The sequence below is a fragment of the Miniopterus schreibersii genome (genome assembly GCF_964146895.1).
Source record: "Miniopterus schreibersii genome assembly, chromosome: 7".
Taxonomy (NCBI): domain Eukaryota; kingdom Metazoa; phylum Chordata; class Mammalia; order Chiroptera; family Miniopteridae; genus Miniopterus; species Miniopterus schreibersii.
The window spans coordinates 18601631-18621758 of NC_138108.1; the positions used below are offsets into that span (position 1 = coordinate 18601631).

At 43.9% G+C, this 20128-nt stretch overlaps 1 long non-coding RNA gene and 1 pseudogene across 2 annotated transcripts; one reads left to right on the forward strand and one right to left on the reverse strand.

Moving 5' to 3' along the window:
- Positions 1-35: 35 nt before the first annotated feature.
- Positions 36-19004, forward strand: LOC308559653. The gene is made up of 3 exons (XR_013999186.1): positions 36-94; positions 7891-7997; positions 18217-19004. It is a non-coding gene; the product is annotated as an uncharacterized lncRNA (long non-coding RNA).
- Positions 14130-14590, reverse strand: LOC308559448 (large ribosomal subunit protein uL23 pseudogene; annotated as a pseudogene). Its single transcript has one exon. The product of its transcript is annotated as a large ribosomal subunit protein uL23 pseudogene (transcript).
- Positions 19005-20128: the final 1124 nt, after the last annotated feature.

The following is a 20128-nucleotide window of genomic DNA, read 5'->3' on the forward strand; positions in this document are numbered from 1 at the left end:
GCCCCGCCCCTCGCGCTGGAGGCGGGACTTGCCGAAGTTGTTCGGGTTCCTTCGGGCCAGGCGAAGGGGTTCCGCCGGGAGTAGGAAGGCGAAGGTGGGCTGGGACCCGCGTGGGGAGGAGTGGTGTGAGCCGCAGCGCCGCGTTTCGGTGGATAAAACCCGGTGGCGGAAATTTGAAGGAGGAAGTGGGGCTTGTGTGTGGCCGGGTGGGGAATTCCCGAGGGGTGGGGACGACTGGATGGAAACCCCCGCACGGGTCTGGGCCTGCGGCGGTAAGCGGCGGGCTCTAGGGCGGCGGCGGCCGGCCGGCGGGGCGCGGGCTCCGGAGCGCCGTGGGCCCGGGAACTTTCAAACGCAGCGGGGCGTGGGAGGCGCGCCGCCGGGTCTGGACCCTGGCTCGCCCTGGAGTCGGGCGAGCAGGGGAGGAAGGTGGCTGCGCCTCTGCGGGCGTCCCCAAGGTCTGGGGCCGGGCTGGAACGCGGGCTGCGCGGCCCCGGCGCGGCTCTGGGCCCCGGGGCGCGGCTGTCCGCCTCGGGCTGCAGTGCGGCCGGGCTCCGGGGATCGGCTGAGAAACCTGGCGGCCGCCCGTCGCACTGCTCTATTTCGGGGGTGGGGGTGGGGAGACTCTGGGACGTGTGGCACCTCGCGGGGTTCAGCCCGGCTGCGTGGGCAGCCAGGGCCATCCTGGGCCGCCGAGCAGTGACCTGCCGGGACCCAGCTGCTTCTCCGCACTTTTTCAGAATGTCTCCTCCCCTCCCCTCCCCGCCCGCCTTTTTTCTGGCACTTTCCTGTGTCGCTGTCTTTTCGCAGCAGGTTTTCTACCGCAGTGTTGCAGCCACTGCGCCGTTTCCTCGCCGTCCACTCGCGCTCCAGACCCGCCAGGGCGACTTCCGTCGCCTCGGAGCCACTGACATTGCTCTCCCAGAGGTCACGCGAGGCCACGGGGCTGACTGACTCTTTTTATTTAGCTCTGCAGCCCTCTTTCATAATTGTCTTTCTGCCCCTTAAAGCAAACCTGTCTTTAGGAGGCCGACCGAGATGGTGGAGCCTGAGCTCCGCCCCTTACTGGTTTCCTGTTACAAAGAAGCAGTTGCCCTTCTTGGAACTGGCCCCATCCTGCTTTCTCAGGGGCTCTGGGCCCAAGAGGAGCCACCTTCTGTTATTTTCAGTGTTTTCCAGTCTACCCGATTCCCCGCCTAGTATTTAAACATGCTTAGGTCTCTCATTTCTTTTAAAAAGATTTCTCTCCCGAAATCCCTCTCCAGCGGTGATTCCAGTTGTCTTTTACTCTATGGACGTTCTCTCAAGTCCCACCACTTAACCCTCTCCAGTCTAGCTTCTGTCCAAACCATTCATCTGAAGCAGCTCTAATTTGTCACAGGCGAGCTTCGGTCATCATATTATAGAAGACTTTATTCTAGCATTTGCACTGCTAACCGCTCCCTCATCCAAATATGCTCTTCCCTCTGCCCTTATATCAGTTTTCCTCTGGTTGCTCTTTAACAACCAGCTTCTCCTCCTTTATCCAACTCTTAAATATTGGAGTCCTCCTGAGCTGAGCCCCGTCCTGAGTCCCACCATATCCCCTCTTCTAGGTGGTCTCATCTTCTTCAGTAGCTTCACATACCCTCTGCCAGAGACCGTCCAGGCTGTAGCTCAAACCTAGATCTTGCTCTTGAACTCTAGATTCATATTTCTGACGGCCCTCGCTACAGTTTCGATTGGATGACTAGAGCACGTCAAACTCAACCTGTATTTTATATTCCCTCCAAAACCTTTCTCCCACAGCCCTGGGATCAATGAAGGGCATCCTGTTCATCCACCGAGTTCAAGCCAGAAGCCTAGCGTGCCTCAGACACACGTCAGAGTCACCTAGATCTGTGTGCCTTGAAAAGTTGAGCTGTGCCCACTCTCCATTCCTGTGGCCACTGTTCCCACCCCACTCCGGTCTAGCCACCTTCATCTCTTGCTTCAAATATTGCAAATAACTACCATCCAGGTCCTACAAAACTGTTCGTGGCTCACTCCAATTCATTTGCCATGCTGCAGCCATAGTAATTTTTAAAGTACAAATCTGATCAAATCACTACCCTGCTTGAATTCCTTCGGTGGCTTCCCTTTGCTTACTGAATACAGTGTAAGCTCCTTATCATGGAGACCAGGCCCTCCACCACTTGGGCTTGTCATTCTCCCCAGCCTCCCTGTCGCTCTGCACTCCAGCCATCTTAGTCTTTTTAATTTTTTTCCAGGCTCTTTTCTCTTTCCTACTGTAGGCTCTCACCTCAACTTATTGACACACACCATTACCTTCCCCTGGAATTCTTTTCTGTCACCTGTTCCTCCTACTTAACTGTAACTTGACATTTTCTTTTCTGATTTATCCTACTTGTAATTATTTGTTTAATGTCTGTGTAAAGGCTGTGCAGGTGGGGACCATGTCTGTTTTGTTCACCACCAGCTTTCCCCTTCCCTTTCATCCCTAGCATCAGCACAATGTCTAGAATGTAGTAGTACTCATTAAATATTCATTGAATAACTAATGAATATCTGTGTGGTCCCAGGGTAGTTTCCTTAATATTGTTGGATTCAAATCCTGGCTCTGCCACTTACTAGCTATGTGACTCTGGGCAAATTGTTCATTCTGTGCCTCAGTTTCCTCATCTGTAATGTAAAGATGATAATAGCACCTACATCTTAGGGTTATTGTGATAGTTGAATGAGATCATTCATGGAGAGCGTGCTTGACAATGTTTGGCATATATTAAGTGTTAGTTGAAATGTTGCCTATTACTAGCTTTACTTGCATATCTCACCCTTGTGTCAAATACATTTCAAAATTGAGCTTATCATTTCCCTGTTCTTACGCTTGCCCTATACATGATAGCAAAATCTTGGAATTATTTACTCATAGCCTATACTTACCACCCACCAAATATGGTAATGTTTAAATTTATTTTTTAATATGTTTTCATTGATTTCAGAGAGGAAGGGAGAAGGAGAGAGAGAGAAAAACATCAATGATGAGAGAGTTGTTGATCGGCTGCCTCCTGCATGACCCCTACTGGGGATGGAGCCTGCAACCCAGGCATGTGCCCTGACCGGGAATTGAACCACCACGATCTCCTGGATCCTAGGTCGATGCTCAGTCTCTGAGCCACACCGGCCAGGTGGTAATTTTTTATTTCAAAATTTCCTCATATTCTTCCTTTCTACTCAGATTGACCTTGATTAAACCCTATCTCTTCATGTCATAGTTACTTTGCTAACTGCCTAGGTGCTTTCTGGCTGCAGGCGCACTTCCCCTATTCACATGTGCCGCACTGTCAGACGAGCAGGCCATGAACAGTTATTAACCATGTATTCTCCTTGACTTCTCTCCTGGCCTCAGTTTTCACTTCACTTTGTTCATTCACTCATTCAGTCAACCAGTCATTCAAGGGCAAGTTATTTCATTAAACATTTTGAATATACTTCAGATTTGAAATCTATTCTCCCAGTTTGGTATATTTTACTCTTACATCTCCATAAACCATAGAAGTGAACTGGATCTGTCAGGTGCTCAGCAACTGTTTTTTGTCTCTGGGACTTGGAAGCTACCCTTGTTTTGACTCACTTTTTCAATTGAAAAACATAGTCAATATTGGGGAATTAAAGTAGAGACGAGCACATGGACATAACTTGACATAGTTTAAGACAGGTAAGTGCCTCGAGAGAGGGCCAGGAAAGGGGAAGGTCTCATGATGACTATAAAAGGCTTCAAGGAGAAAGTGATATTTGAGAGCTTTTCTCTAACCAGGGCTTCCTTTTCCTGTTATTTTTCTCTCTTGCTTCCGCTGTTGAACCTAATTTTCACCCTCACTACGAACTCAAATTCCATGAACCCTACCTATTCTGGTGCATCACCTCTCATGACTTAACTTGCTTTCCCATCTAACCCCAAGGCCATGGTGACCTTTCTCATTAAATCTAAAAACATCTGTTGAGCACCTGCTTTGTGCCATGTACTCTCAGAATCTGGGCATCAGTGCTGTCAATGTTATCAATGCTCATGAAATAATCTTGTGATTTGAATTGTACTTTCCAAATAGTTTTCCAGCAGAGAAGGGGAAGCACTGATCTGTTACAACAATTCCTGATCTGTTTATCAGTTACAGTTCTCATGTAAATTAATATATTTCCTTCTTAAAATTAATCTTAGCCCTAGCCAGTTTTGCTCAGTGGTTAGAGCGTCGGCCCGCAGACTGAAGGGTTCCGGCTTTGATTCTGGCCAAGGGCACATACCTCAGTTTGCAGGCTCGAACCCTGGCCCGGCTCAGGTTGTGTGCGGGAGGCAACCAATCGATGTGTCTCTCTCACATCGATGTGTTTCTGTCTCTCTCTCTTTCTCCCCACCTTCCACTGTCTCTGAAAAGCGATGGAAAAATATCCTCTGGTGAGGATTAAAAAAATAATAACAAAAAACAATCCACAACCAAACCCTCTTGACTTCCACTTCCTCTTCTAGCTACTGTCCCATTTATTTTTGCTCACTTAACAGTAAATATCCTTGAAAGAGTACTCTATTCACTGCCTTAATTCCTTTTCTTTCATGTTCTAACTCGCTCCTGCCCCCAGCATTCCACCAAAACTGCCCTCCATGTTACTTAATCCAGTGGCCTGATCTCAGTCTTCATCTCACTTGACCTATGAGCAGCATTTGACACAGTTGACCACTCCCTCCTCCCTGTAACACTTCCTTCACTTGTTACACTTGTTTCTTCTGTGTTACAGGACACTTCACTCTCCTGGTCTTTGTCCTATGCTACCGTCACTGTCCTCAATCTCCTTTGCTCACTGACCTCTTAATATTGAATGTCCCAGGGTTCCTGGTCATCTTCTGCACTCTCTCCCTTAGTGATCTCATTCAGTCTTACGGCATTAAATATAAATATGCTCACAACTCCCTGGTCTCAGGTCCACACTTGCATATCCAAGTACCTCAGCATCTCTACTTGGAAGTATAATAGACCTCTCCATTTTATTATGTCCAAAACTACACTCCTGATTGCCCCTCTCCTCAAAATCCTTCTCTACTCATGACCTTGTCTATCTCAGTTTATGGCAACTTCATCATTCCCACTGCAGAGGCGAACTCAGCAGCTCTTTTACACCCCCACATCTAATCTGTCATCAAATCCTGTTCTGTCTCTTCAAAATATATGACCACTCTTCCCATCTCCACTGATACCATCTTGGTTGAAGCCACTGTCACCTTTGACTATCAGCCACCCTTAACCTTTATTCTGTTCTGAGTACAGCAGCTAGTGTGATCCTTTCAAAACATAAAGCCAACCACCCTATGATTTTGTACAAAACTATCCAGTAGCTCCTCATCTCACTTAAAACAGGCCACAATTCTTAGAGTTAGGTCTATAAGACCCCATTTCTTCTCTGATCTCCTGGCATTTGGTTAGCTTAAGCAAACAGATCTTGCAAGTGTTCAAGTAACCCTTATTTTACTTAATGCCACATTCATATAACTTATACCATAGTATATTGTTATAATTGTTCGATTTTGTTATTTCTTGTTAATCTCTTACTCTGCCTAATTTATGAACTAAACTTTATCATAGATATGTATGTATGTATAGGAAAAATCAGTACATACAGGGTTTGGTACTATCTGGTTTTAGGCATCCACTAGGGGTCTTGGAATGCATCCCCTGCGGGTAAGGGGGACTACTGTAACCTGAAAGAGATGAGGCCCTCTTTGAAGCTTTCTGATCTCCCCATATCCCAGAGTGAGAATTGAGGAACTGATCATCAAGATTCTGGTTGCTTTTAATTTCTATTTTGATGACCAAAGGGTAAGCTGCATTCTCATCTTTCTTGTGAAAGAAAGCAATGCCATGTAAACAAAGCTGGCCTCTTATCCTCCTAGAAATTTCAAAAGGGCCAGTGGTTGGCAGTTAAAACCAACCAGTGAAGGTTTACTGAGTGCTTACTTTGTGCCAGGTACTTTTCTAAACATTTTTGGTGGGCTAACTAATTTAATCCTGATAATAACTCAATGAGGAAAATAGTAATTTTAGAAGCATTTTATAGATGAGTAAGCTGAAGCACAGGGGTGAAGAAATGTCTCCAAGGTCTTAGAGCTAGTAAGTGACAAGCAGTCTGGCTCCAGAGCCTGCATTCTTAACCAGGTTCTCCACTGCCTGGTTGTAGATTAAAATAAGGGGGGGGGGCGGAGGCTTTCCATTGAAAGAAATGAAGTAATTATAATTCCATCCATGTAACTGTCATGCCGAAAACACCATAGTAGTCCAAGCACTTTTTTCTGACATCAGCCTTGTTGCCATTTTCATGCCTGACACAGGAATCAGGCTAACCAGCTTCCAAGATGCCTTGTCACTTCCCGGGCAAAGGAGTAGGCTCCTTGAAGCTCTGCCAAACCGTGCCCTTTCATCTTTGCTTCACTAGCTCCTACTCTAGCCCAGCTCTGACGGTTATGTCATTACTTCTGAGCGCCTTACCTAACCCTCACCCCCACCCCATAACAACACTGTAGTCTAGCTTAGGTGCTTGAATTCTTATGGTTTTGTTTCCATCAAAGCACCTGTCACAACTTCACAACTTACTTGTTATTATTTGTTTAATGGTTTACTTCTCCCCTAGATTGTAATCTTTGTGAGGGTAGAGTTCAATACAATTGTTTGCAATGAATAAAAGTAGTAGTTCTGAGACAGGCCAGTAAACCAGGACAAGCAGAATAGTGAAACTGAGACCAGATAGTTAAGCAGCAGTTTGCAGCCATCTAGAAAATCAAGATGCCAAGCAGTTGCAGCCATCTAGTAAATCCCATCTTCCCTAAACCAGGGACACTTAAGAGTAAATGGTTTTTAAAATTTATTTTATTTATTTATTAAATATATTTCTATTGATTTCAGAGAGAGGAAAGGAGAGAGAGGGGAGGAGAGAGAGAGAAACATCAATGATGAGTCATTGATGGGCTGCCTCCTGCATGCCCTCCTGCTGGGTGGGGATAGAGCCCACAACCAGGGCACATGCCCTGACCGGGAATTGAACCTCAATCTCCTGGTTCATTGGTCAATGCCCAACTGCTGAGCCACACTGGCCGGGCAAAAGTAAATCGTTTGCACTTCTCCCCAACGGGAGGATAAAGAGCTTAAATCACCCTACTCTGGGAGACAGAAGAAATCCAATGAGTACTATTTGCTAACCACACCCAAGAACAGATGAAGTTAAGAGAATAAATCTCATTTTGGTATGTCAGCTTAAAGCTGATGAATATTCTATTGAAATTCTCCCCAAAGACCTCCCCTAAACCCCCAGCCTTTAAAACCCTTCAAAACAAAGGTTCCAGTGCACTCTGCAGACCAAGGCGCACGCCTGAGCCTCCCCCACCTTCCTCTCCCACAGGCATGCATCTTCTAAACTCAGGGTCCCACGAGGCCTGCAACCAGGACAGCAATGGGCAATAGTAGTTCATCCTGGGTAAGCCCCCTAAACCTCTCCCCAAAGCCCAGCTTTTTTTAATATGAAGTGAGTTTTTAAAAACTAATATAATAATTTAATAGAAACTTAAATTAATTTTTAAATGGGTAGAAAGTCAGCTAATGTGTTTGTGTGTGCTTCTGTGATGTGCACGTGTCCTGTGTTTGTGTATATGTGTGTGATTAGGGTAGTCCTCAAGCTCGTTGGGAATAGTTTGTTACTTGTCTGCAGCAAGATAAGTACAGAAATTGAGAATAAGCATTTATAAACTTTCGTAGAAATTCAACACAGCATCTTATGTCTGTTGAAGTTAATACAGAATTTGGGGACTTATATATATATTTTTCTTTTTTTTTCAAATCCTCACCCGAGGATATTTTTTCCATTGCTTTTCAGAAAGAATGGGATGGACAGAGGGAGAGAGATCAGTGTGAGACAGACACATCGATTGGTTGCCACCGCATGTGCCCCAACCTGGGCCGGGGATCGAGCTTGCAACCAAGGTACGTGCCCTTGACCGGAATCAAACCTGGGACTCCTCAGTCCATGCGCCGACACTCCAACCAGTGAGCCAAACTGGCTAGGGCTGTAGTCTTTGTTTTTAATCTACTTTTAGTTATTCATTTCTACTATAATTTATAAAAGTTTGCAGTGGACTGGGAATTTTAAAAATGTCCTTCATAATACAAAATAATATTGAATGTCATAATACAAAATAATATTGAATGTAATATTGAAAAGCATCCCCCATTTCTATAATTGAAAACTAAAACTTAAAAAAAAATTGTAATGGTCCCTTTGGCTGTGGCTGGTGTGGCTCAGTTGGTTGGAGTGTTGTCCTGTACACCAAAAGGTCACCAGTTCAATTCTTGGTCAGGGCACATACCTAGGTAAGGCTTTAGGCTGAATATATGCTGAGAACTGTTGTGCTAGAACAATCAGCAAATGACCAGGACTATACTCCCTGACCATTCTCCACAACTATGTTTTGAGCATTTTATGTAGAAATAACAAGCATATTGAGGTGAGCATTCCCTATCCTTCCGTGATAAAGTTATTTATGACATTTTCCTCTTATTCCATCTTGCCCTCTCAATAAAATATCTGGAAAGAACCCAAAGAAAATATTGGCATTTTCCAAGAAGCCATGGGAAAGCAGCATTACTGACCCTGAGACGGTGGAGTCATTCGACTGCCTAAGGATAACAAGCTTAAGTTCTTGCAGTCCTGTCCAAATTCTCATTTTTGACTGCACTACTCTTAGACTAGTGTTGATAGTCAAATATCTCAGGCATTAGTAATAATAATATGAAAAGATAGGAATCTTGCCTTAAAACTGTCTCATTAGGTTCTTACTCCTTTCCTCACGCTTTATGCCCATGCTACTCTGTGCTTATTCAAAGAAAACACAAACGTCCGTACTGAATGTCTTTTGGGGCTTAAAAACTGATGCTTTACTGTGGTAGAGTAAACTACAGTTTATCACAGGATGTATTTCAGAAGTAGCAGAGCACATGTCTTCTCCAGAAGAGTGACATTTCTTTCGGTAGGTGGAGGAAGTGGTCACGAACTCTGTCAGTCCTAGGGCTGGGGCTCATGCATCTTGATCAAACCACTCTGGTCTCTCTTTAGTTGTTCACTCAGGTATGTTATCTTGGTGATACTGGAGACAACACAGCTGACTCCTGCCCTAGTTGTTACTGCCTAAACTCGGGTGCAGGACACAGCGATTCAAACCATGCCCCAAGAAGCATCCCCCATTTCTGCATAGTGAAAGGCTAGCCACACATGGTTAGCTTATGAGGTAGGAGTACTTACATCAGTAACATCCAAAGATGGAGTGGTGAAAAAGACCCTGCCTGTTTTCAAAAGCTCCTTCCCCCTGGACTTTTATGCTCTCCTGTCCTCCCCCTTCTACAAGGAATTTAGAACGAGGTTCCTTGATTTCGCGTGTAAGGGTGACAGGGAAGGAGAGGATACATCTTTTCATCTGTACACATCCCTAGTAAGCAAACAAGAATAAGAATCCTACAATTTCAATGTCATGATTACCAGAGTCCCTCTTCTGTGTAGACTTTTCTTAGCAAGGGATCTAGTGCTGTTAGCTAAATTCTTATAGTTTAGTATTTGACATACTTTTTAAAAAAGGGACCTGTCAAAAATGACAATGGTTTAGTATATGCTTCTGTTTGCCACATTAACTACAATGTTGCTTCCAGGAAATATTTTCTTGCCTCAGAACTTAGAGGGCACACACTTGTCCATGCCTCCCCTGGGCAAGTAGATTTTGTATTTTTAGGGTCTTGCACCTGTAGATCGGGGGGGGAAAAACATTTCTGAGATCTGTATAAGATAAGAGGGCCTTTAGGACACATACTCTCCAACTGTGAGTGAGGGTTATAGACATCCATGAAATGGAATTGAAGTTGCTGGAATTTGGTAATTCACAGTCCTGGCTCTTAACAGGGTGGCTTTTTATTCCAGGTTCACACAGTCTCTCTAGACTTATCTTTTTCCAGGACTGAGTACACCCTTTTTTTTCCTGTCCCCTACCCTACCAGTACAATTACCCTGTATAGATTCCCGTAATGAGCCTGTAAATGTTACTGTCTAATATCTATTCTGTGGCACAGTGCTAAATAGTTTTTGTAATTGTGGTTTTGAGCGGAACCAGTAGAATGCTTTTGTAATTGTGTGTCAGAGTTTCTTGGCCTTTTCCAGGAAGCCAGAACTGAATCATTTTTTTTTAGGACTTAGTCTACCGTCTTTAGTCCAGTAGCATATGCCTTTGTGGCCTATGGATTGCAAGGTACGAAAAGCCTATAATCAAAACACTCCCTAAGTGGCTTGCTGCAGCCCAGGGATGTTTACTAGAACTGCCCTGAAGCCAGAGGGGTTTAAAAACCTGCTCTCTTTCCATTAGGGCTTGCCCTAAGTTGTCCGTTCACTGTCAGAGCTTGCTGCACACTCAGAGGCAGAGCACCCGTCACGTGTTATGAAATATTAGCCCATTCATGTATTTATCCAGACTTTAGACTTTAAATGCCTGAAGGCCAGGGATAAAGTTTTTCTCATCCCGTTAGCCCAGCACCCCCTCCTATGCCTGTTTATTGATCTGAACAGAGGGAACTGTCAATGTAAGAAACATTCAAACCTGTGGAGAATTTTGTGAGTTTATTTGAGCCAAACTGTCAGCAATTGCCGAGAAACAAAATCTCACTCGATTGAGATAATGCTCTGGAGAACGGCAGTTTTGTGTTTTATTTTATACATTACAATCGAAAGAGGAGATGTAGCCCTGGCTGGTTTGGCTCAGTGGTTAGAGCATCGCCCTGCAGACTGAGGGTCCTGGGTTCGATTCTGGCCAAGGGCACATACCTCAGTTGCAGGCTGATCCCTGGGCATGCGGGAGGCAACCAATCAATGATCTCTCTCACACTGATGTTTCTCTTTCTCTCTCTCCCTCCTTCTCTCTGTCTCTCTTTCCCCCTCCCGCTCTCTGAAAAGCAATGGAAAAAAATGTCCTCAAGTGAGGATTAAAAAAGAGAGAGCAATGTACATGGGTTCCGTGAAATCCATTGGTGATAGATTAGGGAGGTGGGAGACCGCAAAGCTGGGAAACTTCTGGGATTGGATAAAAAGTAAAATGATAAACATATACTTCTTTTACATAGGTGGGTGCAGGGTAATTAACAGTCAACAGCTAACTGAACAGCAATGAGGGGACTTGCGGTCTCCACAGAGCGGTGCCTGTGCTTTGAGGGGTCCAGGAAAAGGGAAATCACTTTGACATTCCATTCGTAGATGCAAAAAGGCAATAGACATGCTCAATTAGGGCAAGACTGACCTTTGTTAGGGAAGAGGCTGGCCTAGGACATGACGACCCACCGCAAACTGCTTTTTAGTTTAAAAGTTTTAATTTCAGACCGTCCTTTGTGGTTACTTTAGGTCTCTGAGTTTGCAAGGCCTCCACGCAGGCCTTCCCTGAGCTAGTCAGGTTAGCATGTGGTCCCCTTTCATCCACAGAACCAAACAAAACCGAGAACACAGGGCAGAAGACTGGAATTAGAGCAACCTCTCTTGGAGTAACATGTAGCAGGCATGGAATACCCATGCTAAGGATTGCATTCTTAAAATTCTTAAAGGCAAGGAATTATTCAACAAGAGGCTGATAATTTTTTTCCAAGGGAAAAAAATAGCAAAGTGCAAAGATTTTTTGGGACATAACAGAAGACACATGAGTTTTCTTTACTGTTTTGAGCTTTCTCTAAAAAAGGGGGGACATGGGAACTGTCATAGGATTGTTGTGGGAATGAAATGAAAAGTTTCATATATATAACTTAGCACTGTCCCTGGCTCATTGTAAGTGATTAGTAAGTATTTGATATTTTTATCATATTTCATTGTATCCAATTAAAAGATATTTTTGTGTCACTAAGAAAAAATGGCCCATTAAACTATTACACAATGATTTCTTATCACCAAAATTATCTCCTAGTTATTAAGAAACTTTTAGACTCATTTAGATGGGTTTTTAAAATCACATTTTATTCTCAGGCCATACATAAAAAGATGAATGTAAACAAATTGTCTAAGATACTTATAAAACATTTTCATGTTCAGAGTCTAATTCTTCAGAATTACTTTTTGCCTCAGAGGCATTGGTTTCTGTGTTTTTTCTTACAATGCTGCCTGTGATACCAAGTGCTGGAAATGAGAAATGTAGCACTTCTAAAATGTGCGCCTCTGCTAAGTCCCAGATTGTCTTTCAAACCACTGACACCCACTCTCCTTGTGCTCGGTCCTTCTTACCATAAAGTGTCAACAGAATATTTTCGGACAACAACCAGATTCATATTCTTTTCTGAGTTCCTGCTCTTCACATCCTAACCTGCTTCTTCCATGGGCGTCTGTCCCCACTTTAGGTCATGATGATTCCAGTGCAGTCGTTTCTCAGGACAAAATCCCTGAAGTCATTTTTTTCTCCCCTCTGTCTGTTACGCCCCACATCCAGTGCACTGGGATTCTGAATCCAGAATCTGGCTCCCATCTGCCCTCCTCTGCTGCTCCTTCTCTAGCCTGAGGCATCTTCAAATCTCACCTATAATTATCTCCTAACAGGTTTTTCTGCTTCTGTCTTGGACTCCCTACAATTCTTTTTTTTTTTTACTTTTTTTTTTTTTAATCCTGGCCCAAGGATATTTTTCCATTGCTTTTCAGAGAGAGAGAGAGAGAGAGACTGATGTGAGAGAGACACATTGATTGGCTGCCTCCTGCATGCACCAGGACCGAGGATTGAGCCTGCAACCCAGGTACGTGTCCTTGGCTGCAGTTAAACCCGGGACCCTTCAGTCCACGGGCTGATGCTCTAACCACTGAGCCAAACCTGCTAGGGCACCCCCTACAATTCTATTCTCAACACAGTGGCCCCAGCGTATCTTGAAAAAGTAAGTCAGATCATATCTCTCCTCTACTCAAAACCCAGCAGAGCTCCCCTCAGAGTCAAAGGCAGAGTCTTTGTATTGGCCCCTAGGCCCTACACAATCCATGCTCTCTGCTTCACCTCTCGCCCTGCTCCCTTCTGGAGCATTTTGCTGCCCACTCACTGGCCTCCAGACTGTGTCCAGCCTCACCAGGCCTGCTCCTGCCGAGGGTCTTTGCTCTGAATCTTTGCCCTGGTGGAAGCCTCCTTCTTCAGGATCTAAAGACTTAATTCTCTCACCTCCTTAAGCCTTTGTTTAAATCTCATGTTTGTTTTTTAAAAAATATGTCTTTATTGATTTCAGAGAGAGGAAGGAAGAGGGAGAGAGAGAGAGAAACATCAGTGATGAGAGAGTCATTGATCATCTGCCTCCTGCACGCCCCCGACTGGGGATCAAGCCCACAACCGGGGCATGTTTCCTAACCGGCAATCCAACCGTGACCCCCTGGTTCATAGGTCTACAACCGCTGAGCTACGTCAGCCGGGCCAAATCTCATGTTCTCACTGACACCTCCCTTGGCCATCCTAATTAATACAGCCCCCGGAATCTCCCTCTACCCCAGTCCACTCAATCCCCCTAATCCACTCCACATTTTCTTTTTCCATAGCACTTATCGGTATAACATTTACTTATCTATTATAATTTATTATCTGTTTTTCCTCACAAGGGCAGGCATCTTTTTTGTTACTTAATTCTCACCTGAGGATATATTTATATTGATTTTTTAGAGAGAGAGGAAGGAAGCGAGAGAGAGAGACAGAAACATCAATTGGTTGCCTCCTGTACGTGCCTGGACCGGGGATTGAAGCCACAACCTAGGTATGTGCCCTGACCGGGAATCAAACCCACGACCTTTCAGTGTATGGGGACAGTGCTCCAACCAACTGAGCCCTTGGATCTTTGATTTCTTCACCAATGATTCCTGAGTGCCTAGAGCAATGCCTCATCAGCCTTCATTCAGTGCTTGTTGACTTGTGCTCAACTGTGACAAATCCTGACTCATGTCAGCACAGGTGCATGGGAGTGCATAGAAGTGGCCCACCCTGAGCAGGTTAAGAAAGGCTTTGTGAAGGAGCTCATGCCTCAGCTGAACTTTTTTCTTCTTTAACAGTGTACAATTTTTATATTTAGAATTAGCCAGCTGGACTCAGTTTAGATGATCTCAATTTTGTTGGCAACATCCAAAGCATTTTAGTCAGGGACCAGTCGAACATATGCCTTCTTCTCTCCATCAGGCCTGATCAGGGTGTTGACCTTGGCCACATCAATGTCATAGAACTTCTTCACAGCCTCTTGGATCTGGTACTTGTTGGCCTTGACATCTGCAGTGAACACAGTGTTTGTTGTCTTCTTCATGGCTGACTCAGTAGTTAGGGGGAACTTGGTGATGGTATAGTGGTCAAGCTTGTTTCTCCTGGGGGTGCTCTTCTGAGGATACTTAGGCTGCCTTCGGAGCTGCAGTATCTTTGGCCGCTGGAAGGTGGGTGATGTCTGTATCTTTACTATGTCTCTGGACGCCTTTCAGCACTGCTTTCTTTCCTTCAAAGCCTTTCTTTGGCTTCGCCTCTGGGAGGGGCGGGGGCTTCCATCATCACTTTTGGCATCATCTTCATAAAAACACAAAACAAAAAAACAACTCAGCTGAACTTTTAAGATAAATAGTAAGGCAGCTGAAGGAACCACAGGAAAAAATGGAATCACAGATGCAAAGTACTCCCTTGGGTATTGTTTCAGGTAGATGTTTAGATTGGATACTACCTGACTGCAGTTCAGAGTATGGAAGTCAAGCCCCGTAGATAAAACACTTTGCAAAACATTTTTCAACGACGCCTATTTATATCTGGGTGTACCTCGTTGTCCGTGAGCACTCATAGTGCTTCATGACCAGACTGTGTGGGCCAGAAGTTTGGCCAAGGTGCTACATCTGAAAATGTTAAGGTTCTGCTAGCCCAAGTAGTAGTTAAGGAAGTTTACAGCGCATGTGTATCTTTAGAAAGGAATGCAGTGACAGAGATTTTTCTTATTTAAGGTGTTCTTTCAGTTTGGACCAGAGATTATCCTCAGAGATAGAGCCTTAGAACCTGGGATAAGACACAGATCCACTCTTGAATCAGCTTTGTCAATTATGAAGTATAATTTATGTGTTCTGAACAACATGTGCCATCTGGTGGCTTCATATGTAAATAATTATTCTTGATAATTAGATGTCAAGCTTAGTTGTTTATAGCTGTTGGAGGAATGTATGTGCTGTCAATATATAAATATAACACATTTTAGAATTGTATACTCTCTAAAATGTTTGCTTGTGCCTTTTAAATTTCAGTAGACAGATGCACAGCCCTTTCTGCCTTCCCAATTTTGACACTTTTCATAGAATCCCCTAAGCTCAGTCTCTGGCTAGCACAGTAATCAATAGACATTATTTAAATGACTGACTGAACTAAATGAATTTTGGTCCAGAAAAAAACCAAACTCTAAGCCTCAGGATTTGGGGAAACCGAATTTAATGTATGTACTCTTTTGTGTCTCTAAAAAGGGGCTCATTATAGTAACTATCTCAGTCTTTGTGAGAATTAATATATGTAATAGGAGTTAATATATGTAAGTCTTTGGCATATTTCTTTTATTAAGAGACTATTTTTCAAAAACAGTATTAGATTTATAGGAAAAACGAGTAGGTGGTACAGAGAATATATATTTATATCCTCTCCCCTAACCCCACTCAATGCCCTGTTTCCCTATTGTTAACATCTTACATTAATATAGTACATTTGTTACAAGTAACGAACCAGGATTTATTATTGTTACCTCAAGTCTGCAGTTTACTCAGATTTCCTTAGTTTTCACCTTATGCCCTTTTCTGTTCTAGGATCCCATCCAGGATACTATGTTTTATTTAGTATCTTGTCTTCTTAGGCTCCTTGGCTGTGACAGTTTCCCAGACTTTCCTGTTTTTAATGACCGTGACAGTTTTGAGGAGTACTGGTCAGGCATATTGTAAGATGCCCCTCTACTGGAATTTGTGCTTGGCAAGTTAAGGCATATAAAACTATTGGTTATCAGTGTTACTTCTCCATATTCAGATTAACATGTGGAACTAAAGTGGGATGTAGGGGAGGGATAGTTTTGCTGCATGTTCAGTATTTAAAAGAAATATTTATTTTGAGGCTTGGTCAAGTTATCAATGCTGAAAGACTGTCTGGACAAAATTTGGTTTGCCTACATTTCTCCTTCTATCTATCCATTTGATTCAGCAAATATTGACCAGGCCTCTATTGTGAGGGCAGAAGTAGTTGGATGCTACGGATCGAATGATAAAACAAAACTGCCTTTGTGGAGCTTCCAGTCAAATAGGGAGACAGTTAAAATACGTAATTACAGAAATAATCTAACAGATATCTGGTGGCAAGCAAAGAAAATAAAATATTCTTATATTTAAAAATATCTCAGGTGAGGGGAAGGGGAACTACTTTATTAAGATGGTGTATAAGTTAGAATCAGATTTAACAGTGAGGGGCAGAACTTTAAAAAACAGAGGCTTAAACAAGATAGAAATTCCTCTCTCATGTTCAGGAATTTAGGGAGTCACTCCAGAGCTAGTGTAGCATGTCCGTCATGTAAAAGTTCCAGGCTCCCTCCATCTTGTTGCTCTGCTATGCATACATTTATTTCCTAGGATCTTCTCATAGTCTAAGACAGTTTCTGGAGCTCTAGCCATCACATCTGAATCCCAGTGAAAGGGACAAGGTAGGGAACAACTATTTTTCTATTTCTGCTTACTTCTTTCTGGCTAGAACTTAGTCATGGCCTTATCTAGCCACCTTACCTGATCTTTAGCCAGGTGGCCAGGTATACCAGTTAAACATCAGAAGTTTGATTGCTATATAACAATGGTTCTCAAACTTCAGCATGCACCAGAATCATCTGCAAGACTTACTGAAATACAGATTGTTGGGCTCCACCCCATTCAGTAGGATACCAAGAATTTGCATTTTAAACAAATTTCCATATTTCATTGATAATGGTGGTCCAGGACTACACTTCAAGAACTGCTTCCATAGAAGAAGGGGAGCATGGATATTGGGGGAATAGTCTCATTTAAACCATACTTTAGACTTTCACCATTTACATTTTTGTATTGAATCACATTATGTTTTCTGAGGTCAGGTATCTCACCTTTTACGTGTAAAATCTGGGTAGTTGTTCACAATTTAGTAATTTTTGTATAAGGCCAGTGTTTTGGTTGTCTGCTGTTCTATAGCAAATAACCCCCAAACACAGTAGCTTAAAGCAGTAATTTGCTTATGATTCTATAGATCTGCAATTTGAGCAGGACTCAAGGGAGAAAGCTTCTACATGTGTTGCCTGGTCATGACTGGAGCTAGAGAATGTGGGATGGCCTCACATGCCTTGGGCCGTCAGCTGGGGCACCTCACTGCTCCACTACCTGGACTTCCTTACATGAAGTCCTGGGGCCCCACTAGGGCTAAATGGAAGTTCTATGGCTTCTTAAGGCCTAAGCCCAGAAATCACACTGAGTCCCCTCTGCCAGATTCTCTTGTTCAAAGTGGATCACAAAGCCAGCCCAGATTCCAGGGGAGAGAAAGTAGAATCCTCCCTGATGGGAGGAGTGGCAAAGTCGCATTGAAAAAGAACATGCAGTTGTTCTGTGCTGTCTCTGGCAATAGTCTACCATAGTCAGGAATGAGAATGTCAATATTACAGTAGGAATCCCTTATAATTGTAAATATGGACATAGATCTATCATTCAGTGGATTTTATCCCTATTAGGACCAGAGTGTGATTTGGGTAAAACATTTCTAAATTGGTTTGGTGCACAGGTAGAAAAGCGTGGCAAGATCAAGCAGGGTTTTTAGAAAGGTTTGCTGGTTACTAAAAAAAAAAACCTTCTCATTCCTTTATTGATATAAAAGTCCAAACATGGCCTTGCTGGCATGGCTCAGCTATTGAGCGTCGACCTAGGATCCAGGAGATTGCGGTTTGATTCCCGGTTAGGGCACTTGTCCGGGTTGCAGGCTCAATCCCCAGTGCAGAGCATGCAAGAGGCAGCCGATCAATGACTCTCGTCATTGATGTTTCTATCTCTCTCTCCCTTTCTCTCTCTCTGAAACCAATAAAGACATATTTAAAATAAGTAAGTAAATACATGTCCACACATAAGGAGGAGGTTGCAAGTTCACAATAAGCTCATAAATATTTTTCTGCCGGCCTTCTTTAGGCACATGGCTGCTTTGACTGAAAGTTGTGATCTCATATGAAAAGATGTTTGACCTCACTTCCAATTAGGGAAATGCAAATCAAAACTGTAATGAGACACCACCTCACACCTGTTCGAGTGGCTGTTATCAACAAGACAAGCAATAACAAGTGTTGGAGAGGTGGTGGAGAAAAGGGAGCCCTCAGTCACTGCTGGCAGGAACGTAGACTGGCACAGTCACTGTGGAAAGCAGTCTGGCGACTCCTCAAAAAGTTAAGACTAGAGCTACCATATGACCCAGGAATCCCTCTCATGGGTATATACCCAAAAAACTCAAAAACCTGTGTGTGCAAAGATATACGCACCCCTATGTTCACTGCAGCATTATTCATGGTGGCCAAGACATGGAAACAACCAAGTGTCCTGCGATAGAGGACTGGATAAAGAAGCTGTGGTACATGTGCACAGTGGAATACTACTCGGCCATGAGAACGGATGAAGTACTGCCATTCATAACAACATGGATGGACCTGGAGAATATTACGCTAAGTGAAATAAGTCAGTCCGAAAAAGCTAAGAACCGTATGATTTCACTCATGTGGGATATGAAACTGGAACTCGTGGACACAAACAGCAGTGTGGTGGTTGCCAGAGAGGGTGGTGAAGGGGGTCTTAGTATATGGTGACGGGAGGATATGACTGGGTGGTGGGCACACAGAGCAATACACAGATCTTGTAACAGAAACCCACACCTGAAACCTATGTGTTCATATTAACCATTGTCATCCCAATAAATTTAATAAAGTGTTAAAAAAAAAAGTTGTGATCTCAACTTTTGAAAGTCAGCATTTTAAAAATAATGTTCTCACACTGATACAATGTGAATTAATGCTCTAAAAGAGGTCATGTTTATAGTATATTTTTATAAATGGCATCATTTAGAGTATGGGTAACAGACTCAACCCTTGCTCCCAAGGAAATCTTTACAAGTGCCTGAAATTTTACCAGGAGTGATTCATTGTTTCAAGCGTTGCTCATTTTCACTGGATTCTTACACAGCAGATACTTCTGGGAAGGCGAGGGTAGGAAGTCAGCTGCAATGCACTATGAATAATTTAGAGGAACACTTCTCTCAGAGACTTCTGAGAGTCCTGGACGGCTGGAGGAAGGGGTGCTGAAGGCAGGAGCTGGGTGAGATGGGGGTGGGATGGGCGAGGAGTGGTTAGAGCCCATGCTTCTTTACCCTCACGGACTGCTGCTTAGGCGGCATGCATTAGGCTTACGTGATGTTAAAACAAATTCCATAACGGCTTTTTGTTTTGAAGAGAACATTCTGTTCCTATCGTATGATACTCATACACTCTTTGTGTTTTTTTCCCTAAACATTTCTTCACAAAGAGTATTTCTTTACCCTTAAAATAGCTCTAACCGCCTGCTTTGAGGTCCTTCTCTTGTAACAACTTCTCCCTTCCATGATTTTCCCTTTGCAGTAAAGTATCCCTTTCAGCCCTCTCGCCCCCTCTCCCAAGGTCTGGAAGGCAGCCCTGGCCTGCGGGACTGAGGTCGGCTGCCCGCTGTGGGAAAGTGCCCGCTCAGGCGAGGCCGTGCTGTTTGCTCACAAGGTGTGAATCAGCCACGGGGGCAGCTGCCCACGGCCGGTGTTTTCCTCTTGACTAGCAAGCCTGCTTACTTCTTGGACGGGCCCAAGGCTACTCCGTCTCTCCTTTGAACGTGTGCCTTTCCCCAGTGAGAACTAATTCCAACTCACACTGCCTGGCCGCAGTTATAGCCCGGGAAGCTGCTTTTGTTTGTGGAGCTAATGAAGTGCAAGACTGATTTGATTCTCACAAATCAGTGCGAGAACCTGCGCTGTGGTTCAGATGCAAAGCTCTGTGCCTAACAGGATTCTTTCTTTTTTTTGGGGGGGGGGGGT